The sequence below is a fragment of the Aptenodytes forsteri genome, unplaced genomic scaffold (genome assembly GCF_000699145.1).
Source record: "Aptenodytes forsteri isolate BGI_AS27 unplaced genomic scaffold, ASM69914v1 Scaffold201, whole genome shotgun sequence".
NCBI classification, from domain to species: domain Eukaryota; kingdom Metazoa; phylum Chordata; class Aves; order Sphenisciformes; family Spheniscidae; genus Aptenodytes; species Aptenodytes forsteri.
Genome location: NW_008796209.1, coordinates 1,005,500 through 1,012,564, shown reverse-complemented (window position 1 = coordinate 1,012,564; position 7,065 = coordinate 1,005,500). Strand labels below are relative to the sequence as shown.

The following is a 7,065-nucleotide window of genomic DNA, read 5'->3' as shown; positions in this document are numbered from 1 at the left end:
TGCTGGTGTTTTACTTGGATGAACAGGCTGTGGCTGGTCCCTGTCCTCCCTCCCAGCATCAGCGCCGGGACGGTGCTGGCAGCCCCCAGGGCAGCATGACCCATAGGAGAGAGCTTGTCCTGGCATGGGACTGACAGTGGGTTTTTCTTAAGCTCTGAAGCAGAAGGGTTTAAATCTTTTATTTATATGTCTGGTCGAGTCTGTCAGAGTTGTGTCAAATATTTTTGACAAGCAAAATGCCATTTGCTTCACCGGGACGGTGCTGGCAGCCCCCAGGGCAGCATGACCCATAGGAGAGAGCTTGTCCTGGCATGGGACTGACAGTGGGTTTTTCTTAAGCTCTGAAGCAGAAGGGTTTAAATCTTTTATTTATATGTCTGGTCGAGTCTGTCAGAGTTGTGTCAAATATTTTTGACAAGCAAAATGCCATTTGCTTCATCTTAATGAAATTTTTTTTTTTTCTCCAGGAACTAAAAGAACTGTAGTTTCAATTGCAAACCCAAAAAGCTCCTGAGGAAAAAAAAAATAAACCCACAAAACAAAACCAAAAAACCTTCTGATAGTTCTAGAGTTGGCTGTTAGAAGAGACTCTTGGTTGGTGTTTTGGGTCTGTGTAAAATGAGGGTCTGGAGAGCATTCAATCATATGGTATCTCCTTTTATGAAGCTTTCTGGGCATATTATTCTAATGATGTTTAATGGCACTGATTTCTTCATCAACTGAGTGTGTCTTTTCCCAGTCCCATATCATTTTAATTCGTTCCTTGTATGAGAAGTATGAGAGCCAGGACTGGCTTGACTTCGTGCAGACGAAGAGCCATCCTGCCAGGTGTCTCATCCCTCCTGGTGGGGATGCAATCCTCCCAGCATCTGGCTGTCTAAGGCTGAGGGTTGTGTTGAGGCACAGCTTGCATCAGGACCAGGATTTGTTAGAGGACCCGTTCTTGAATTTTCCTTGTTCCTCTTGAAATCATTTGTTTTCTGCCATTTAGCAAGGAGCTGTGTAGACATCATGGTTTGGCCAATACAGTTTGTGTAGCCTGAGGTCCTGTGGCGAAGTCCTGTCTCCTCCTTCTTCCCTTTCCCTCTTCCCAGGCTGAAAAGTCTTGGTGTACTTGGTTTGCCCTGATGCAGAAGCTGTTTTGTTCCCCTTTCCCTATACCTCTTGCAGTCTCACTAACTCCCTTTCTGAGGCATGAGAACCGGAGCTGTGTGTGTTGTCCAAGTGACAGTTGCATAGTAGACTTGTATGGTGGCAACATGGTCTGGTTTGGGGCAGAGGGGTGCTGGACCCTGTGGCATAGCTCATCTACTCTGGATGACACAGGCACAAACTCTGCTCAGAAATGCAGGGTGGATCTGTGTCTGGATCTTAATCTGGTCTCCTCATTGAGTGAGATCTGGGTTAAAATTCAGCCTGGATCATGTTTGGCTGTGGAGAAGGTCTGGGTGTCACAGTTGGTACTGCACATTGAACCACGCAGCTGGCTAGGTAGTGTGGGGCTGCAACAGATGGGGCTGAGACACAGGATGCTGCAGGCATGGGGAAAAAGGTTAGGGGGGTTGTTTTTGTGGTTTGTTTTTTTTTTTTCCCCTCCTGAGATTCAGGTAAGGCTGGCTTGGGGGACAGATCTCCCTTCTCCATAACCTAATGCAGTACTCAGCAAGGGAGACCCTTGCTTGGGTACCAGCTGGGAGAAGGGTAGGGCAGTGGGACAAACCTATGCACACTCAGCACTCATCCTGCAGCTGAAAGGTTTGTCTTGTGCATCCTGAGTCAGGATCAGGCTGTGTCACAGCCCGGTCCCCTGCCTTGCGTTGCATCCCCTGGGAGCTGTCAGGAGGCTGCCTGAGACGTACAGTAACACAGGTCTCAGGGATGCAAACAAGGTCAGATGTCTGCTCAGAAATGAGATTGGTGATGATGCCACTGGTGCTGACAAATGGCCTGTCACTAATCTCTAACTCACAGCAGCGGAGAGGGCAGTGGTGGAAGAAACCCATGAGGTCACTCGCAGCCTCTCTCTCCAGGGAGCTGCACACAGCTTCCACCCTGAACCTTTCTGGATGGGGTGGGTGCCCATCCCCAGGGATGCTGGGTCTCTTCCTACATGCCTACCCTGAGTGTGTTTGTGTGCAGGTGAAGGTGCATGGCATAACTCCAGTCTAGCTCCTAGGCATGGTGCAGACAGCGCGAGACCTGTAGCCCCTGTTGGGGACTGCCTGCACGTGGCATATCTCCAGCTCAGCAGTGGTACAAGCAGGATGAAGGTTGAAACAAAGCTTGTGTTTTCAATGTGTTGCAATACCATTGCAATACACGAGGTGCTGTACTGCTTGGAGGTGCTGCAGGGAGCTGGGGTAGACTAGACCTGGGATGCTCCAGCCCTGGCTGTGCTCCCCAGTGCTGGGGCGTTGCCTGGGGCCAGCTCTGCTGGGTATTCAACCCTCTTGCAGAGCAGCCTTCACCTCCTCTTGCTTTTTGAGTCTCTTTCCATGCCTTTTATAGAAAGGACGTCTTTCCTCAGTTGCAAAAGACCCCTTGGAGGTTATAGCCAAAACAGCCAGGACCTCCCATGGTACTGGATGCTGGTGGAGATGCTGCACTCACTCAGCCATGCTGGCAAGCTGCACAGGGCTGAGCTGCGTTTCGGGGCTGCTGTTGATGCTACAAGTACAACCTTTGCGTATGTGTGGGGAACAGGTGACTTCCTCCTCTGAATTATTTGGGTTTTTTTAATCTCTTTCAGGAGGAAAGGAGACAGTTATTCCACCTCTGACTCCCTCCAGACGCTTAAGCCTGTCGGCTGGTGCTGGGGAGTTGATGGGCAGCAGGAGATGGGGGCACGTGGGATGGGGTTTCTTTGCCTGGAAGGGCGGAGAAGAAGGGTGTGCTGATGGGCATGAGGAGGTGCTGGTTTCAGGAGTGCGAGGGCTGCCACCAGCCCAGGCTGCTGCAGCCATGGCACAGCCCAAGCTGTGCCTCCAGGATCTTCCCCCTCCGCCTTTGCTGAGCTACGATTTCATTTTTCACTTTTCTTCCATCCCCTCTTAACTGGAAGAAGTCCTAAATAAAGTTGCTGTCACTTTTATTTATGGGCACACGGGAAGAGATGGACAAAAAGCCTGTGTGCTCCTGACAGCTACAAAGCAGCTGGCTGTTTTTCTTTGCTCGTGTTGGCAAAGCGATCGATCTAGGCGCAGGCAGGCACCCTCCTCAAGTGTGTGGGGCTCCCGTGTCCCCCGGCCTGGGGGCTTGGGGAAGATGGATGGAGGGGGGCTCTGCATCCTGGCTCCTGGCCATGGGACTGTCGCAGGGCCAGGCTTCTCTGAGAACACCTGTCCTAAAATCCTGGACCCCCGAAAATACAGATGCGTGAACTCGCTTGCCTTAAAAATCCATCACAGGCTTCTTGTCTCCATCTTGATTGGTTCCAGTGAGGTCAACTTTTTTTAATAACTTCTGGACTTAGGCAGGGAAAACTATTTCCTTCAGGAAATAATATAATTAAGGTTGCCTGACACTTCTGATTATAAGCCCCTGTCTTCAGTTGCTTGAAAGTATGCCAGCCTTTAACCATTTGGACTGAAACTTCACATGTCTCTGCCTCCGGCTGAATTTTTTTGGAAAATTTTAGCAAAGAGGGTTTTAAGCTGCTCTCAGAACGCAGTTTGGGGGAGAAAAAGACATTAGTTTATCCACAGCTTAAAAAAAAAAAAAACAAACCACACCAGGAAAAATTCTTGCAGTTGTTGCGCTGAAGAAACTCTAGTACCTTTGCGCTGTGAGACCGGGTCTGATAGTTATGGGGAAGGTTTTCAGCCAGGTGTTAGGGATCTGCTTGTTGCTGACGCCATGAAAATCCACCTTCTCCGCGCCAAGTTGTGAGCCTCCGAAAAATGCTGCTGTGTGGGTGTATTATATATAGCATGTGCAGGGAGGTAGCGGCCGCTCTGCTCCCACAGCAGGAACTGTGCTGCTTTGAGCACATGTGAGTGCAAAACCTACGCTCCAGCTCTTGCACGGGATGCCTTGCTGCTGGGAAACCGTGGGCCCCTTCTGTTGGTACAAGTAAAACTCATCGATCCCTGATCGACGTAGCCCTGGCTTGTGCTGGGGAGAAAGATCTTTTGGCAAGTGCTGTGTGTTTGGCTTTTTTTTTTTTTTGCAATAAGTGGTTCAGTTATCCCTTAGCCCTTGCTGTAGCATGCAGATGCATCATGTGGGACATGCAGCATGCAGTGGGTGCTGGGTTTCCTTCAGGGTTTTGCAGGGACCAGTTTAAACAGTTAGTGCTTTTGCATTGCGATGATTGCAAGTCCTTCCTAACTCAGCTTGTTGCTACAGAAATGGCCAAAACGAGTATTTATGGGGGACAGCCCAGCCAGGCCCTATAAAGCAGGTGTCACATTGATGAAGTGTCCTGACTGTGGCATTGCTGGGACTTGAGAGTCCTGAGTGATGCGGGGTGAGCTCAGGACTGGTGCAATCCCTCCTGCAGGGACCTGCCCCAGGACTCGTCCCTGCTCTGTGGCTGGTGATATTTGCTCCTTATATGAGCCTGCCTGAGCTGTGGTCAAGGCTGTCCCCTGTTTTTGGGGCAGTCTAGCTCACAGATCTTCCTGCTAGCTCAGCAGTAGCTCATGCCCTGAGCCAGGTCCTTCAGCTGGCAACCTGCTTGGGGCATGCTGATCTCCTTCAAAACCCAGTTTGACCTCTATTTGGGGTTCTTAAAAAGCAAATCCGTGCTTCTGACTTCCATGGGAAAAGTTGGGCTGCTGGGCCTGTGGCAGGGATGGCTTGTCCCATCAGGACGGGGCACAGAGGTAGCAGGGGGTGTCAGTCCTTTCCACATGAGCAGGTTCCAGGGATATCTCTCAGCCAAGGCACTGGGATTTTGCACTTTGTACCCAGCATAACGTGCTGTCCCTGCAAGGGCCGTGTCCTTACGGCTCGGGCAGAGGACACTGCAAAAACCTGCCCAAGAGTTCTCGGTACTAAACCCATCTCTCATGTCCTATCCCTGCCAAGCTGGAGTGACAGCCCAGGTGGGTCCCTGCCAGGTAGTGACGAACGAGCCTTGTCACTTGCTGTAGCCTGGTCTCCTCTGTTCCGCTTCATCTGCGGGTAGAAAAAAAATTAAAAAGTTGGCATTGGCATTGCAGAGCAAGGGGAGGCTTGGTGGGGAGGAGCCCTTTCCTCTCCTTGCCAGTCACTTGTGAGCTCGGGGGTGCCTGGCGGAGTGGGTTTTGAGTGATGGGGTGTTGCAGGTGTTGGGCTCGGGGCAGCTGGAGTTAAATTTCTCAGTGGCTGACACCTGACAAGCATGATAAATTGCGGCACACCATGCGCTGCTGGCATGACAAAACGGTCCACTTCCCTCCTTTTAAGCTCTGGGAAAACTTTTTAATTATTTCCCAGTGCTTTGCAAATAAGGGTTTCTCTATCAGGCACCCAGCAAGGTTTGGGGGGATTTATTTATTTAGGTTTTGTAGGCAAGTGGGGGGTGGATCGGGGTTGTAGTTTGGGTTTCTGTAGCATCCTCCCACTGACTCGCCCAGGCTTTGGATGGGATCCCAGGGAGGGCTCTGGCAAAGCTCGTCAGCTCAGGGTTGGGTGCTAATTAAAGCACGTGGTGTTCCAGGCTTGGAGTCACTGTCGCCCTTGGGAAAGCATCTCCACAGGAGCGGCTCCCAGACTTTCCTCTTGCCAGTGGAGTTTGGCTCCTATTTTTCATTTTTAATAATGCAGAACCATAAGACTCTTTTTTATCTCCTCAAAGCATTTAAAAAGGAGGGGGGGAACAACACAAGCTCAGCCACAAGAGCTAGATAATGAGCGCGGATCTCGACTGATAATTTGTTTGTCTAACATGAAAAGCATATTTGCTGCTATAACTGAAGGCACCGCTGGTTACAGTAATGCCTCAGACTCCATCTCAGTAGGCCGCATGTCAGATGTAGCACAGAAAGTCTCTCTCCCACTTCCAGTCCTCGGTGTCCGTGCTGCAAAGCCGTACATGCGTGCTTTCCTCTTCACACTCCCGGGTTCAGACAGATTGGCCTCTCCCTGCACGGTTTAACACGTGTGTGAGGCTTTGCAGGATTAGGGCTTAGGCAGCACAAGACCTCATGGGCAAATGCCTTGGTGCTGGGCTGACGTTTTTAGTGCTGTTATGCTGTTTTGACTGGGGAGCGTTGCTGTCTGTCTTTAAAGAAGATCAGAGATGCCCCAAGCTGCAGTATTTTTTTCCCCTCTCCCCTTTCATGTCTCTATATCGAAGTAATTAAGTAAATGCGTGCTTTGGGGCTGGACTGTGATGCTCATGTGGGAGGGCTCTTCATCTAAATGAGCTTCATGTTTACATCGGTTACCCTCAGCTGTCAGGGCTGGTAAACAGATGCCCCCCCTCTGCTGTTTTCTAAACCCGAAGGGACAGCAGAGCTCCACCTGGTAACCTGACAGGTTGTCTTTTCTGTTTTGTTGAAGAAAATCCCAGATCTGAGCGGCGAGGGTTGGTCAAGCAGCCAGAAGAATCCCCTGGACGTTGATGAGAAATTGGGGACGCCCCAAGGACTCTGGACTGGTGGAGAGGTAAGAGGTGGGTTAAAACACTTGCTCACCCGGTTTGTCCTCGGTTGGTGCGCTCTGGGCCACCTGGCTGTGGTGGGGCTGCAGGCCATATGTCTTTTGGCTAGGATGGTATTTATTAGTGTGAAAAAGGCTGCTCCTGGTTCTGGCGTGTGAGCAGCCCCATGGCTGCTGTGCAAAGGGGGCAGATGCTGCCAGTGGTTATTTAGATTGTAGAGGGCCAGGTTTGGATGAACAGCTTGGAAAGTGCACATGTCATGGTGTGGTGGGCTGACCCTGGCTGGATGCTGGGTGCCAAAGCTGCTTTATCATTCCCCCTCCTCAGCTGGACGGGGGAGAGAAAATACAATGAAAGGCTCATGGGTTGAGATAAGGACAGGAAGAGATCACTCACCAATTACCATCATGGGCAAAACAGACTCGACTTGAGGAAAAAAAAAATTAATTTGATTTATTACCAATCAAATCAGAGTA

General features: G+C 50.5%; 1 protein-coding gene across 1 annotated transcript in view; it reads left to right on the top strand.

Annotated features, from left to right (window-relative positions):
* The first annotated feature begins 6,495 nt into the window (after positions 1-6,495).
* CNTFR (ciliary neurotrophic factor receptor) overlaps positions 6,496-7,065 on the top strand; it is a 163,527-nt gene continuing 162,957 nt past the window's right edge. Inside the window, exon 1 of the mRNA XM_009288233.1 lies at positions 6,496-6,594. The gene's annotated coding sequence lies outside the window, so the exon portion shown is untranslated. The remainder of the gene's footprint in view (positions 6,595-7,065) is intronic.